The sequence below is a fragment of the Aotus nancymaae genome, unplaced genomic scaffold (genome assembly GCF_030222135.1).
Source record: "Aotus nancymaae isolate 86718 unplaced genomic scaffold, 86718_ANA_hifiasm-v0.15.2.pri h1tg000046l, whole genome shotgun sequence".
In the NCBI taxonomy this organism is placed as follows: Eukaryota; Metazoa; Chordata; class Mammalia; order Primates; family Aotidae; genus Aotus; species Aotus nancymaae.
This window is the reverse complement of record NW_026988460.1, coordinates 20,892,312-20,908,926: the sequence shown is the minus strand read 5'-3', so window position 1 is coordinate 20,908,926 and position 16,615 is coordinate 20,892,312. Positions and strand designations below refer to the sequence as shown.

Genomic DNA, 16,615 nt, shown 5'->3' with positions numbered 1-16,615 from the left:
AGGAGTTCAAGACCAGCCTGGCCAGGATGGTGAAACCCCATCTGCAAAAATGCAAAAAGTAGCAAGGCATGATGGTGGGTGCCCATAATCCCAGCTACTTGGAAGGCTGAAGCAGCAGAATCACTTGAACCCCAGAGGCAGAGGTTGCAGTGAGCCGAGATCACACCATTGCACTCTAGCCTGGGTGACAGAGCAAGACTCGGTCTCAAAAAAAAAAAAGAAAGAAAGAAAAAGAAAAGGGAAGTGGAATGGTGGGTGCGAGGGGTTGGGGGAGGGGGAAATGGGGAGTTGTTCAGTAAATATAGTTTCAGTTTTACAAGATAAGGAGAGTTCTGGAGATTGGCTGCACAACAATATGAGTGTACTTAACACTACTGATCTGTACACTTTAAAATGGTTAAGATGGTAAATTCTGTATTATGTATATTTTACACAATTAGAAAACTTTTTTAAATTTTTAAGGAAATAGAGGAATAGATATAGGGATTAAGTATTATTAACAGCTGCTAAGATTATTAGAAAATGAAACAACCAGACATTATATGCCACCTAAAGAAGCCAAGCCCCACCTGCAGTCTTACCAAAGGGATCAAACCAGAGCCTGAGCCAGTCTCTGGCTTCCGCTGGCAATTCACAGGATGATCGCACGACAGAGCAGTGTGTTGAACACAACCTCAAGTGTGCAGTCAGCAACATCGGGCTGTGGGAGATGCGACAGTCAAACTTCCAGATTCTTTCATGGAAAAAGTATAAGGAACTGAAAGGATGAATGAGGAACCCATAAATTTAAAAAGAATTAAAAGGCAGCAAATTTTTTAAATGGTAAGAATGTGGTATCTAGGGATGCACATTTGAGTAATAAAACAATTTTAAAAGACACGAGATTGATTCCTTAAAAGTCAGGACGGTGGTTTCTTACAGGGGCCATGGGTGGGATGGGACGCATGGGAGGCACACACAGCAAAGTTCTTTTTCTCATTTATTTATTTATTTTTCAGATGGAGTCTAACTCTGTTGCGCAGACTGGAGTACAGTGTCGCAATCTCAGCTCACTGCAACCCCTGCCTCCCAGGTTCAAGCAATTCTCCCACCTCAGCCTCCCAAATAGCTGGGATTATAGGCGTGAGCCACCACACCCAGCTAATTTTTGTATTTTTAGTAGAGATGGGTTTTCACCATGTTGGCCAGGCTGGTCTCGAACTCCTGACCTCAGATGATCCACCTGCCTTGGCCTCCCAAAGTGCGGGAATTATATGCATGAGCCACCAGGCCTGGCTTTTTTTTTTTTTTTTTTTTTTTTGACAGAGTCTTACTCTGTCACCCAGGCTGGAGTGCAGTGGTGTGATCTCAGCTCACTGCAACCTCCACCTCCTAGATTCAAGCAATTCTCCTGCCTCAACCTCCTGAGTAGCTGGGATTACAGGCATAAGCCACCACACCCTGTTATTTTTTTTTTTTTTTTTTTTTTTTTTTTTTTTTTTTTTTGAGACGGAGTTTCGCTCTTGATACCCAGGCTGGAGTGCAATGGCGCGATCTCGGCTCACCGCAACCTCCGCCTCCTGGGTTCAGGCAATTCTCTTGCCTCAGCCTCCTGAGTAGCTGGGATTACAGGCACGCGCCACCGTGCCCAGCTAATTTTTTGTATTAGTAGAGACGGGGTTTCACCATGTTGACCAGGATGGTCTTGATCTCTTGACCTCGTGATCCACCCGCCTCGGCCTCCCAAAGTGCTGGGATTACAGGCTTGAGCCACCGCGCCCGGCCCCTGTTATTTTTTTATATTTTTAGTAGAGATGGGGTTTCACCATGTTGCACAGGCAGGTCTCGAATGTCTGAGCTCAGGCAGTCTGCCCACCTCAGCCTCCCAAAGTGGTAAGATTACAGGTGTACACCACCACGGCCAGCCACTATTTACTTATTTATTTATTTATTTATTTTGAGATGGAGTTTCACTCTTGTCACCCAGGCTGGTCTTGCTGCCCAGGCTGGAGTGCAATGGCCAGATCTCAACCCACTGAAACCTCTGCTTTCTGAGTTTAAGCGATTCTCCTGCCTCAGCCTCCCAAGTAGCTGGGATTGCAGGCACCCACCACCATGCCTGGCTAATTTTTTGAATTTTTAGTAGAGACGGGACTTCACCATATTGGCCAGGCTGTTCTCAAACTCCTGACCTGGTGATCCACCCACCTCAGCCTCCCAAAGTGCTGGGATTACAGGCATGAGCCACCGCGCCTGGCCTAAATTTTCTTATACACTCATATTCTCATGCCTAAATACCTCAGGGGGCAGTGACTCCAGAAAACCATACAAACCTAACACATGAATTAATGGATTATTATAAGAATTCTGGAGATGGATGGTAGTGATGAGTGCATGGTGGTTGCTACTTGCGTGGTTGCGAATGTAGTTAGTGTCATTGAACTGTACATATAAAATGGTTAAAATGGTAAGTGTTATGCTGTAGGTATTTTACCACAATTAAAAATAAATAAATAGGCCAGATGTGGTGGCTCCTGCCTGTAATCCCAGCACTTTGGGAGGCCGAGGCTGGCAGAGATCACAAGGTGAAGCGTTCGAGACCAATTTGGCCAACATAGTGAAACCACATCTCTACTAAAAATACCAAATTGGCTGGCACCCTGACTCATGCCTATAATCCCAGTTACTCAGGAGGTGAGGTGGGAGAATCACTTGAACGTGGGAGGTGGAGATTGCAGTGAGTCGAGATTACGCCACTGCACTCCAGCCTGGGCAACAGAGTGAGACTTTGTCTCAAAAAAAAAAAAAAGAAAAGAAAATTTAATGTTCAACAATTCAGTCAGTGCACTGGTGTCTGCTACAAGACACATCCATTCAGTCTACCCTGGATTCCCAGGAAGATTTCTTCCTAAGTGCCCTTAAACTGACAAATCCTTTAATGTTAGACCTTGTCAAAATGCTTTAAGGAGCTGTTTAGTTTCTCATTTATTTATTTTCATTGTGGTAACTTAATTTTTTTACCAAAAGTCTTCTGAAAAAGGAAGGAAGGAAATACTAGATACAAACAGATAGTCACACAGACCGAGGTTAAAATCTAGATTCTGCCTTTTGTTAGCTCCGTGACTTTTGGCAAATTACTTAAGCTCTCTAAGACTCAGTAAAAGTAATCTGGAAAAGTAATTATAACACTAATTACCTCCTAGCATTGTGGTGGGACTTTAATAAAACAATACCTATCAATCCCCAAGCACCACGCCTGGCCTGGGGTAGCTGCTATAAATGTTAGTTGTTTGGTTCCAAAAAGAATTAGGCCTGGGTCTAAGAAACCCAAAGTGCCATTGTCATCTCCAACTCTGACTTACTGTGTAGTCTTGGTAAAGCCACCTGTCTCTCAGGCTGGTTACCTCATAACTGTCCCAAGAATCCCCTGTCCTCTGTGAGAACAGTACTGCTGAGGAGGAGGGTCCTGCTTGCTGGGATGAAAGTGGCTTAAGGATGAGGCTGCCGGTACTTGGGTCTCCTACAACCCACTCCAGAGCCTGCAGCTACTCCAGCAGGCAGCCAGCAGGAGGAGGTGTGGAGTTGCAGGGCTTCCCTTTGCAACCCGGCAGGTGAAAATGTGCCCCAGACACACAACTGAGACAGTAAATTGGTTTCTGTCATCCAGTGCAGGGAAGATCATGCTGGTTTTACCCTTCTTGTCAGACTGCGTCTTGTAAACTTTGTTTGCCTTCTTTTATCAGGCTGTGCTGAACTTAAAGAACAGACAGGTTGAGGTTCATTATAGCAACCCCAGGGAAGGGTTGCCTACCTCTCAAAGATTCACTTTTCCCCCTGCATTTCTGTTTTACATAAGTAGAATCATAATGCACACATTATTTTCCTGCATTTCATGTTTTTCTGATTGTTCTATGTCAATAACAAAAAAAGACAACCAACCTCAAGATAGTCGGTTTTATTCAGATTTCTGCTTCCCCAGGAGCATAAGAGACCAATCCCCGATTCCTTAACTGAGATAAGGAAATATCAAGTCAAATGTTAAATGGAGCTTCTGGAGTCACTGCCCCCTGAAGTACCTAGGCGTGGGAATATGAGTGTATAAGAAAATTTGGTTTAAGGTGCAACAACACAATCAATGCACTGCTCTCTACTACAAGACACCTCCATCCAGTCTACCATGAATTCCCAAGAGGATTTCTTCTTAAGATGCCCTTAATTGACAAATCCTTTCATCTTAGACCTTGTCAAAGGGCTTTAAGGAGCTGTTTAGTTTCTCATTTACTTATTTTTAATTGTGATAAAATATCCCTAATACTTACCACTTTAGCCATTTTATGTACATTCACAACCATGCACCTGTCCCCTCCCATCACCACCATCCACCTCCAGAGCCCTTCACCTTACGAAACTGAAATCCTGTGCCCATTCAACACTAACTCTCCTTTCCTCTTTCCCACAGCCCTTGGCAGCCACCATTCCACTTTCTGTCTCTATGAATTTGACTGCTCTAGGGACTTCATATAAGTACAATCATGCAGTATTTCTCTTTCTCTGATCGGTATATTTTACTTAGCAGAATGCCCTCAAGGTTCATCATGGTTCATCGAGGTGGTACCACATGCCAGATACCCTTCCTCTTTTTTTTCCTTTTTTTTTTAGACAGAGTTTCACTCTTGTTGCCCAGGCTGGAGTGCAATGGTGAAATCTCGGCTCCCTGCAACCTCCACCTCCCAGATTCAAGCAATTCTCATGCTTCAGTCTCCTGAGTAGCTGGGATTACAAGTGCATGCCACCACATTGAGCTAATTTTTGTATTTTTAGTAGAGACTGGGTTTCACCATGTTGGTCATGCTGGTCTTGAACTCCTGACCTCATGATCCGCCCGCCTCAGCCCTCCAAAGTGCTGGGATTACAGGTGTGAGCCACCGTGCCCAGCCTGCCCTTCCTTTTTTAAGGCTTAAAAATGTTGCATGGTATGTGAGGACCACATTCTGTTTACCCGTTCATCTGCTGATGGACATGTGGGTTGCTTCCACCTTCTGGTTATTGTGAATAATGCTGCTATGAACATGAATATATCAGTTTCTCTTTAAAAGTGTCCAGTAATACTTTCTTCCAGTGATAGTGTGGTTGTTCTGATTGTACAGGGGAGCACCTCCACTAGATATCAATAGTCAGTTAATAGCTCTCTTGAACACCTACAGCCTGGATAGGAATCTGTTCAGGAACTGGGTAAATAGCAAGGTAGCAGGAGACACAGGACAGGGTGGGAGTGAGGGTGGGTGCAGCCACAGCTGTAAGTGCGCACAGCTGTAACTTCCCGGCATTGAGCAGGTCCTCATGGGAACGATTTATGAAAACTATGATGATTTTTCCATTTCCTTGACTCCATGATTGTTTTCATAAGAAGCTAAGTGGTTCCTGTGTGATTATATATCCCAGGTGTTGTGCAGAATTTTAACTAAAATGCCAAAATCTAGGGCTATTTGTCTATCACGCATCCATTTATTCAACTTCCCCCAGCAAGTTCACAGCACTATGTAAATTGCTTAGAACCAGTGGAAGTTTTCTGTGAGTTCTGGAAAACAAGAGGAGGGGAAAATCAATGGAAAAAAGTAGGAGTCGGCTGAGCGCAGTGGCTCACACCTGCAATCCCAGCACTTTGGGAGGCTGAGGTGGGCAGATCACCTGAGGTTGGGAGTTCGAGACCAGCCTGGCCAACATGGTGAAACCCCATCTCTACTAAAAATACAAAATTAGCTGGGTGTAGTGGCACTTGCCTGTAATCACAGCTACTCGGGAGGCTGAGGCAGGAGGATTGCTTGAACCCTGGAGGCGGAGGTTGCAGTAAACTAAAATCACCCCATTGCACTCCAACCTAGGTAACAAGAGCAAAACTTTGAATCAAGAAGAAAAAGAAAAAAGAAAGAGAAAAAGTAGGAGTGAAGCAGATACCCAATTAGAAGAAGATGGCAGGCTGACAGGAAAGTACAGCGGCCGAGTGTCTGCTGGCAAGCTGTGCGTCAGGGCTCACTGGCACAAATGGTAAGGCAGACTAGTGGCACCCTAGACCCGGGGGGTTTGGAGTCCCTGGGAAACGTCAACTCTCCATCCTAAGACCACACTACACCCTTCTGCTCCTAATCAAGGCCCTTACATTCCAGCATTCAAGTGCATTAAATAATAGTTGTCCAAATGTGTGGAAAAGGATTTTCTGTTTTCAGAGTCACCCTTTCAAAATGTAGATGCTCCTTACAGAGCTCTCTGAGTTTTAAGGTCCTTTCGAGTTCCTCCAGCTTGACTGTTCTCAAACTGCTCTGAAGGGCCTCTGGTGAGTCTGGGGCAAAGAGGAGGTGTCAAATAGACAGGGCTCTGCATCTCCCCTCTCCACTCCAGCTACTGCAGCAAGCTGCTTCTATCTGTCTTATATAAATTGTTACATAAACCAGTAGTTGCACTACCGAGAAAAGCGGGGAGGGGAAATGTGTGAAAAATCCCTGATCTTGAGCAACCCCCTTGTTTAAAGAAGGAGGCCTTGAGAAGTTGAGAGAAGGGTTCAAAGTCACACAGCAAAGTCATTCAACAAATATTTTTTACTGTGCCAGACACACAGTAAACAAAGATGAGTGCACAAATCCCTGCCCGGAAGACTGGGCCCTTCTCTCCAGGATGGCTCTTCTGCAGCCTTGAGGGGACACATGGGGCACTGTCAGCAAGGAGGGGGACAGCCTTCTCCCCATAATATGTTCAGCCACATCATGCTGTCACCCCAAATATGAGTGAGGCCATTTCTCCTGTGTATACAAAAGGGAACAGACATTAGTTCTCTTTAGAGTATTGTCCCTCAACCATCTCGTTTCACTCTTTCTGAAGCCCTGTAATGTGTATGCCTACCATATGCCAAGCAGTTCTAGCATGTGAGGCCACAAAGCTGATTAAGACATGGCCTCTGCTCCCAAGGATCTAGCAGCCAAACAGGGGAGAGAAGATCACAGTACAGAGTCAGTTCTACACACTGATAAGTTATCAGCCTTGGAGTCTGGGTCAGGAAGGGAAGAGACACATCTAGCTAGGGGATGTGTCTCTCTTCTCTTTCCAACTTTCAATTAAGAAATCGGGTTGGGGCTGGGTGTGGTGGCTCATGCCTGTAATCACAACACTTTGGGAGGCCAAGGTGGGCGGATCATGAGATCAGGAGTTCAAGACCATCCTGGCTAACACAGTGAAACCCTGTCTCTGCTAAAAATACAAAAAATTAGCTGGGCATGGTGGCACACAGCTGTAGCCCCAGCTACTCGGCAGGCTGAGGCAGGAGAATTGCTTGAACCCAGAGGCAGAGGTTGCAGTGAGCTGAGATGGAGCCACTGCACTCCAGCCTGGGCAACAAGAGTGAAACTCTGTCTCAAAAAAAAAAGAAAAATCGGATACTGGAGTCAGGCAGCCCTTACTTCAAAGCCCAGTGGGCCTTATAACTATGTGAGCTTGGACCAGGGGCGTAGGTTCCCAGAGCCTCATTTGAAAAATGGGGATGATAATTACAGTTCCTACTCCTGAGGGTTGCTGTGGGGATTGAATGAGATAACGCAGGTCCAACTCTTAGCCTCAATAAATATGCCCCTTATTTAAGGACTTTAGGAATGAGGTGAGGATGAGACAGAAGCACTCCAAAGGCTCTGCCCAGGCAGGTAGCAGAGAGGGGAAAGTAGGCAGCATGGAAGTGGGTGCTCTACCTGCGGCGCTGAGAGCTGGGAAGTGCCGCAGGAAAGGGGGAGCAGGGCCAGAAGACAGAGGGGCCCCTCCAAGGCCAAACTGAGGACTTGGGCCCCTGGAACTCATTTTTGAGTTCTAAAAGTTTTCTTGTAGTTTCCCTAGGAGTTTCTACAAATAAGACCGTGTCGTCTGCAAATAGATAGTTTTACTTCTTTCTTTCAAGTCTGGATGCCTTCATTTCCTTTCCTTGTCTAATCGCTTGGCTTCTTTTAACTCCTTTTATTTTTGACTGTGCGAGAACCAGGGCTAGCTGGAGTCAGAGAGAGGGACAGACTGCTCTCTAAAAGGCTGGCCAGACATGGGAGGATATGTAGGCCTAGTCAGGTGACTGCCAGGGCAGATCTCTGAAACTCTGATCTGGCAGGCACTCCAAGTATCCCCGAGGGATGATCAGGGAGGAGGGGACAGGTGAATGCCTCTTTGGAGCACCTAGTGATGGGAACGTATTTCTGGAGCATTCAGTAACTTCATTAAGTGCCTCCTGAGTTCTTGGCTCTGAGGACACAGAGATGACTCCAACCCACATGTGATACCCACAGTCTAGTGAAAAAAGTCTCATCAGTAATTAAAGGATTATAACCTAGCTTTATTTATTTATTTATTTTTGAGACAGAGTCGTGCTCTGTTGTTCAGGCTGGAGTGCAGTGGCACGATCTCCGCTCACTGCAAACTCTGCTTCCCAGGTTCAAGCAATTCTCATGCCTCAGCCTCCCAAGTGCTGAGATTAGAGGTGCACATCACCACACCCAGATAATTTTTTGTATTTTTAGTAGAGACAGGGTTTTTGCCATGTTGCCCAGGCTGGTATCGAACTCCTGAACTCAGGCAATCTGCCTGCCTTGGCCTCCCAAGGTGCTGGGATTACAGGCATGAGCCACCGTACCTAGCCACAGCCCAGCTTTATAAGGGTTGTAATTGAGGTCTGTGCAGAGTTCAGCAAAGCGCTAGAGAAGGAAGTGAATTAACCCTGCCCAGTGAGATTGAGGAATGGCTAAAAGGAAGTGACATCAGAACTGGGTCATAAAGAACTAACTGAATGTCTTGCCAGGGTAAGAGGATGGGAACAGGCATTTCCCGCAGGAGAACCACATTTGCAAAGGTATGGAGTGTACATGAGCAGGGCCTATTTGTGGGGAGTGGAGAATCAGAGATGAGGCTACACAGTAAGATGAGTCCAGGTGGAAAAAGCTCTGTGTGATGGGTCAAAGATGTTGATATATAACTAGCCACTGCCCAGCCCTCTCCCTCTGTTTCCAGAGTAGACCTGTTTGCTTATCTCTTGGGCATTTGCCAGGCTGATTGGAGTAGTGAATAAAGAAAAGACAGTACTAGAAAAGCTAAGTTGATTTATATTAGAAATTACATGATACTCTTCAATAAATCAGAAAGATTTAAGAGTGGGCGAGAGAAGGGAAAAGGGAATTAAAGAGGAACCAAGGCAAGCTGAATTTTTGAGAGCGTGGGCAGGGAGATTTGAGGATGAGCAGGTGACGCTGTAGCTGGCTTTGTGGGGTGACAGATGGGAAAAGAAGTTCTTTGTGATGGTTTTGCCTCTTGGAAAGTCTTCAGTAAGGGTCGAAGTTACTTTTCCGTATCGTTTTATTTTCTAGATGTTAGACTTGAATTTCTTTTGAATGTGGTACCATGAGGCCGTGTGCGGTGACTTACGCCTGTAATCCCAGCGCTTCGGGAGGCTAAGGTGGCTGAATCACTTGAGGTTGGAATTTGGAGACCAGCCTGGCCAACATGGTGAAACCCCGTCTCTACTAAAAATACAAAAAATAGCCGGGTGTCTTGGTGGGCACCTGTAATCCCAGCTAGTCAGGAAGCTGAGGCACGAGAATCACTTGAAGGCGGAGGTTGCAGTGAGCCGAGATGGTGCCATTGCACTCCACCCTGGGCTACAGAGCGAGACATTCTGGTCTTGAACTCCTGACCTCAGGTGATCAGCCCACCTCTGCCTCCCAAAGTGCTGGGATTGCAGGTGTGAGCCACCATGCCCGACCTTATATTTTCTTTATGTAAATACACACCCAGAAGGAGGTTTGTCTGAGCTGCACAGGACTTCAGTCTACACTTAAGCATCTCCCTTTCACTTCTGCAGTGCTTGGAGAAATCAAGATAAGACCACTTTTTGTGTGATTTCTTGACTTGCCCACACCCACTAGGAACTTCCTCTCTCTGAGAGTGAATAGAGTCTGTCCTTAGCTGGCACTTGCCCAAGGAGGCAGCCAGAAGTAAGATTTGCTATCAGTCACTAGGGAAATGATTGCTGTTGGAGCTGGCCCAATTAACTAGCAGGACAGAACATTCTTGGATGAACTAAGACAGGCCCCAGCCATCCCTAAGGCATACCAGAAACAAGGGGAGAATTGGGAGTCTTATTCACATTTCTATCTCTAGTGGCTTGGCCTAGCATAATACCTCGTACTACATTATTGTTTAATTAATAGTTCCTGAATATATTAATGAATTAGCATAACATGAAACTCTGAATGTGGTCATGTTGGGTCAGAACTGTGGTGCATTAGAGGCAGATTCCTCTACTTACTCATTCATCACTTATTGAACTCCTCCTACTATAATTCAGCTTTGGTTAGGAAACTGGTTCACAGTATTGGTTGCACTGGAACCATGTGGAGAGTTTTTAAAAATCCAGGCCAGGCACAGTGGCTGATGCCTGTAATCCTAGTGCTTTGGGAGGTCAAGGCAGGAAAATTGCTTGAGGCCAGGAGTTCAAGGTCACATTGAGCCATGGTCGTGCCACCGCACTCTAGCCTGGGCAACAGAACAAGAACCTGTCTCTAACAAATTTTTTTTTAATCCTGAAATCCGGATACACCCCAGACCAGTTACATCAGAATCAAGTCCAGGAATGGTGAGTCCTTGGCATCAGTATTTTTTTAAAGCTCTGTTTATGATTCCAGTGTGCAGCCAAGTTTGAAAGCCACTGGGCTAGGTGCTGGAAATACAAATGAATATCACAGTGCCCCTCCCCTTGTAGGGATCCAAGTATAAGTGAAGGATACCTGAATTCATTCTATAGAATGTAGTGGGCCAGGCACGGTGGCTCACTCCTGTAATCTCAGCACTTTGAGAGGCTGAGGTGAGTGGATTACTGAGGTCAGGAGTTTGACATCAGCCTGGCCAACATGGTGAAACCCCATCTCTACTAAAAAAAAAAAAAAATAGAAAAATTAGCCAGGTGCAGTGGCATGCACTTGTAGTCCCAGCTACTCAGGAGGCTGAGGCAGGAGAATCGCTTGAACCCAGGAGGCGGAGGTTGCAGTGAAACGAGATCGTGCCAATGCACTCCAGCCTGGGCAACAGAGTGAGACTCTGTCTCAAAAAAAAAAAAAAAAAAAAAAAAGAACATAGTGTTAAATGCCTTAATAGAGATACGGAAACAATACTGTGGGAACCCAGAAGAAGAAGTGCTTAGATATGGCTAAAGGATACAGGAAAGCTTTAAAAAAGAAGGAACACTTAAGATGAGCTTTGTAGAATAAATAGAAGTTCATCGATATTTTCCTTCCCTCTGCCTCCCTCCCTTCCTTTTTCTTCCCATCTTCTTTGTCAACCTTTCCACATCTGCTTCCTCCTTTTCATTCTTCTCACCTACTTTGTTTCAGGTGGCATCTGAAATAGGCCCATAAGTAGACAATAGTAAACATAAATGAAGTGCCAGTCTGCAAGATACATCCTCTTCCCTGAAAAGGGAATACCGTGTGTAGAGCCCCCAAAAACGGAAAGAACCTGGGGTGTTTGGGGACAGCGAGCTCATTTTTACTGGAGTGCAGTGGGTCAAAACGTGAAGGAAATGGCATACCAACAGCCTAAGGAGTTTGAACTTTTCCTTCAAGGCATTTAGGAACAAAACAATATATTTAAAACAGTGTTTACCACATCTTGGGTGTTACCTGAAGTGACTCTAAATGGTACAGAGATGTACCATTAATTAATTTTGAGTGACACTGATTTTCAAGTCTTATTTGTATATTTCAGTCCTTCTGATTACCTCCAAGAGAATCTCAATTTGGTGCTGGTAGGTCATTAATACACATCTTATCTTGCTAAGGTTACTCTTTAACAAAGCAGAGCCTTTCTCACAATGTCTGGCTAGAATTAAATCACATTGTTCTATTGTCATTTATGCCTATGGAAAGTTCTGTAGGTAACAAAAAAATGATAACTGGTTTTTGATATGTGGTAGTGAAATAAAGTTAAATTAAAAAAAAGTGGATCCACTTATATATAAAGTAAATGCACTTATATATAAAGTAAATGGTGGTATAGGAAAGACATAGATCAGCAAAAATTGTGATGGGAATAAGTAACTGAAGGAGAGAAATGTGGATTTAGAAAGATTGCCTGCAGTTGACATGGGTGGGGACTGGAGCGGGTGAGATTAGAAGCAGGCTGGCCAGTTAGGGGGCTGTTGCAATATCCCAGATGAGAGCAAACTTGAGCTTGGACCAATGCAGCCTCCAAATGATGAACAAATGGAGTAGACAGCTGGCCTCTAGAAGGCCAATGACGGACAGGAGATACTGGATCTAGGGAGGTGACACTGGCTGAAGCCCACTGGGTAGGTTTAGGGGCAGATGAGAGAGACCAAGTCCCAGGGCCTGACCCCAGGTCTAAGACAGTGAAAGTACTGCGCATGCAGACAATAATTTTGAATTCCATTATTGGCTGTGGGTGCTAAGGTGAGCTCATACACAGAGGAATCTGGGAGCAAGACGCAGCTTGCTGCTGGATCCCAAGCCTGGCTGGGCAGCACATTCACCGGAGGAGCTATTAAAAAACACACAGTTATTGGTACCAGTCCAGACCTACTGGATCCTACTGAATCCACTAAGCTGGATCCCAGTGTACCGTATATTTCACAGTTGCTCTGATAATTCTTATGAACCCAGCATGGATGTAACCGCAGTGTAGAAGCTTTTGCTACTCCAAGTGAAGTTGGTGGGCCAACAGCATGGGCATCACCTGGGAGCTTGTTAGAGATGCAGAATCTCTGGCCCTACCTCAGATCTCCTGAGCCATTTTAATGAGACTCAGAAAATGTATTTGCACTTCAGGGTTCAGGAATCACTGGCTAGACTAGTGACTTTTTAAATCCTGGTTGCATACTGGATCACCTGAGGACCTTTAAACAAGAGTGGCTGGGAGTCTGGGAGTGGGGCCAAGGGATAAGTATGAGTTTTCTTTCTTTTTTTTTTTTCTTTCTTTCTTTTTATTTATTTATTTATTTATTTTGGAGATGAGAGTCTTGCTCTGTTGCCAGGCTGGAGTGCAGTGGTGCAATCACAGCTCACTGCAACCTCCGCCTCCCGGGTTCAACCAATTCTCCTGCCTCAGCCTCCCGAGTAGCTGGGACTACAGGCATGCACCACCATGCCAAACTAATTTTTGTATTTTTAGTAGAAACAGAGTTTCACCACATTGGCCAGGATGGTCTCGGTCTCTTGACCTCCTGATCCACCTGCCTCGCCTCCCAAAGTGCTGGGATTACGGGCATGAGCCACGATGCCCAGCCAGTGTGAGTTTTCTTACATTAAGCCTTTTAGGAACACTCAGTTGTAGGAAATAATACAGGCAATCCTGCATATACTTTACTCAATTTCCTCCAATGGTAGCATATTGCAAAACTAGTAAAATATCACAGCCAACATATTGACATAAAGACAATCAAGTACAGGAGAGTTCCTTCTGTAGCCACATCCCCTTTCCTCTCACCTCCCCCATTACTAACCCCTGGCAACCACTAATCTGTTCTCCATTTCTATAATTATGTCATTTCCGGAATGTTATATAATGTCATACAGTTAGTAACCTTTTGGGGCTGACTTCTTTCACTTCACATAATTCTCTGCAGACTCATCCAAGTTGATGGGAATAGCACTAGTGCATTCCTTTTTACTGCTGCATAGTATTCCACAGTTGGTTGCTCATTCACCCATCAAAGGGTATCCGGTTGTTTCCAGCTTTGAGCTATTATGAATAAAGCTGCTATAAACATTCACATTCAGGTTTTTTTTGTGGGCAAATAAGTTTTAGTTTCTCCAGGATAAATATACAGAAGTACAATGGCTCAAATATATGGTAGTTATACATTTAGTATTATAAGAAACTGTCATACTCTTACAAAATGGTTGTATCATTTTCATTCCCACCAGAAATGTATAAGTGATACAGTTTCTCTGTAGTGTTCATCAGCATTTGGTGTTGCCACTGCCTTTTATTTTAGCCATTCTGATGGCTGTGCAATGATATCTCATTGTGGTTTTGATGTGCATTTCTCTGATGGCTAGTAATATTGAACATCTTTTCACGTGCAGATGTACTGCCATCTGTATAATCTATTTGATAAAATGTTTTCTCATGTCATTTGCCCATTTTCTCATTGGATTGTCTAGTTTTTACTGTTGAGTTTTGAGAGTTCTTTATATATTCTAAATACTAGTCCTTTGTTAGATATGTGGCTGGCAAATATTTTCTCCTTATCTTTTTATCCTCTTAACAAGGTCTTTCACAAAACAAAATTTTTCCTTTTGATGGGATCCAATTCATTGTTTTTTCTTTTCATAGATCATGTTTTTAGTCACAAGTCTAAGAACTTTTTGCTTAGCTGTGGTTCCTGAAGATTTCCTCTAATGTGTTTTTCTATAAGTTTTGTAGTTTACATTTTCAATGTAATGGTCTGTGGACCATTTCGAGTTAATTTTTTACAAGGCATGAGGTTGAGGTTGTGGTTCAGTTTTTTGCATGAGATGTCCAATTGTGCCAGCGCCATTTGTTGAAAATACTTTCCGTCCTCTATTAAACTAATTTTGTATCTTTGTCAAATATCACTTGAGAATATTTGTGTGGTTCTGTTTCTATTTCTTGGCTCTCTGTTCTGTTCTATTGATTTATGTGTTTATTCCTCCACCAATACCAGTCTTGATTACTGTAGCTATTAATATATAGTAGTTTTTTAATTGGGTAGGTTGATTTCTCCCATTTTATTCTCTTTTTTCTCAAAATTATTTGAGTTATTCTAGTGTCTTCACCTTTCCATATAAATTATAGAAAAGTCTTGTCTATATGTCTTGCTGATATTTTGATGAAAATTGCATTAAATCTGTACATTAATTTGGGAAGAATTGACGTATTTACTCTGTTGAGACTTCCGATCCATAAACACTCTCCATTTATTTACATCTTTGATTTATTTCATCAGCACGTTGTAGCTTTCAGCACACAGTTCTGTATAAGTTCGTCTGAGAATGTACTGATTTCCCTCTATTCTATGTAGACATTTTCACTGAGTGTACAAGTCTGGGCTGACAGTTCTTTTCTTTCAGCATCTGAAAAATATAATGCCATTTTCTTCTTGTCTCTGTGTTTTCTATGAGAAATCTGCTATCATTCTCATTATGGTAAGGTGTTTTTCTCTGGTACTTTCAAGATTTTTTTGTCTTTCATTTTCAGGAGCTTAATTATTATGTGTTTTGATGTATATTTGGGGGCTTATCCTGTTTGATTAATAGTTTCTTGATTCTGTAGGTTTAGGTCTGTTGCCAAATTTGTGAAGTTTTCAGCCATTATTTCTCAAAGCACATTATCATTGCCACCATCCTTCTCATCTCCTTCTGGGACTATGATTATATGAATGTTACATCTTTTGTTATAGTCCCAGAGGACCCTGGGGTTCTGTTTGCTTATTTATTTATTCATTTACTTATTTAGTCTGTTTTCCCTCTGATGTTCAGATTTGGGAATTTCTGTTGTTGTATCTTCCAGGTCACTGATTCTTTCCTCTGTTCCTGCCATCTTTCTTTTGAGCCCCTCCATTGGGTTCTTATTTCAATTATTATTTCCATCCTAAATTCCCATTGGTTCTTCTTTATATGCCAAGACTTTTTTTTTCATTTGTCTCAAGTATGTTCACATTTGCATGTTGAAGCATTTTTATAATGATTACTTTAAATGTTGTCAGACCATTCTAACACTTGGAATCTATTAATTCCTTTATTCATTTTTAAATTTATCCTTTTATTTTTATTTTATTTTTTTAAAGACAGGATCTTGCTCTGTTGCCCAGGCTGGAGTAGAGTGGCACAATTATAGATCACTGCAGCCTCAAACTCCTGGTTTAAGCAATCCTCCTGCCTCAGCCTCCCGAGTGGCTGGGACTACAGGTGCACACCACCACGTCTGGTTAATTTAAAAAAAATAAATTTTATAGATGGGGTCTTGCTATGTTGCCCAGGCTGGTCTCAAATTCCTGGGCTGAAGTGATCCTCCTGCCTCAGCCTTCCAAAGTATGATTGCTTTTTAAAAATCCTATTTGAAATCCTTTCTCATTTTTTGATGTGAAAAGTGATTTTCAATTGAAATATGGACATTTTAGGTATTATGAGACCTAGGATCAAATTTAAATCTCCTGTTTTATCTGGTTTTGACTGACACTGCCATAGCAGGGGAAGCTGGAGGACACAAGGGGAGAGTGTGCTGCCTCATTACTTCCAGGTGAGGGTAGATGTCCTGGCTCCCCACTTGGCTTTTCTTGACACCTGAAGGGCGTGGATTCCTCATTACTGCTGAGCAGATGTGGGAGCTCCATCTCCCCACTAGGCCTCTGCAGATAAGTCCCCAGCTGGGAGGGAGGGATGAGAGTGCCTCCTCACTGCTCCCCATGCACCCCTACTGACACTGTGGTGGTAGGTGCAGGACTTGTCACCATCTGATAGGATGCAAGTCCCAGCTCCCTGCTAGGAATGGCAGGAACACCACCCCAGCAAGGGGAGCTGAGTCACTTCATTAGAGCTCAACAAGGATGGAAGTCTTGGCTCCCCTCCCCATTTAGCCTCATCTG

The 16,615-nt window shown here is 43.7% G+C and overlaps 1 protein-coding gene across 3 annotated transcripts in view; it reads left to right on the top strand.

Annotated features, from left to right (window-relative positions):
• The window catches only part of HRH1 (histamine receptor H1), a 115,815-nt gene that overhangs the window by 76,040 nt on the left and 23,160 nt on the right, over nucleotides 1-16,615 (top strand). Inside the window, exon 1 of one of the 3 annotated variants that reach the window (XM_064361984.1) lies at nucleotides 8,805-8,848. The exons of the other annotated variants lie outside the window; for them this stretch is intronic. The gene's annotated coding sequence lies outside the window, so the exon portion shown is untranslated. Of the gene's footprint in view, nucleotides 1-8,804; nucleotides 8,849-16,615 lie in introns of those variants that run through there. 3 annotated transcript variants of the gene reach the window in all.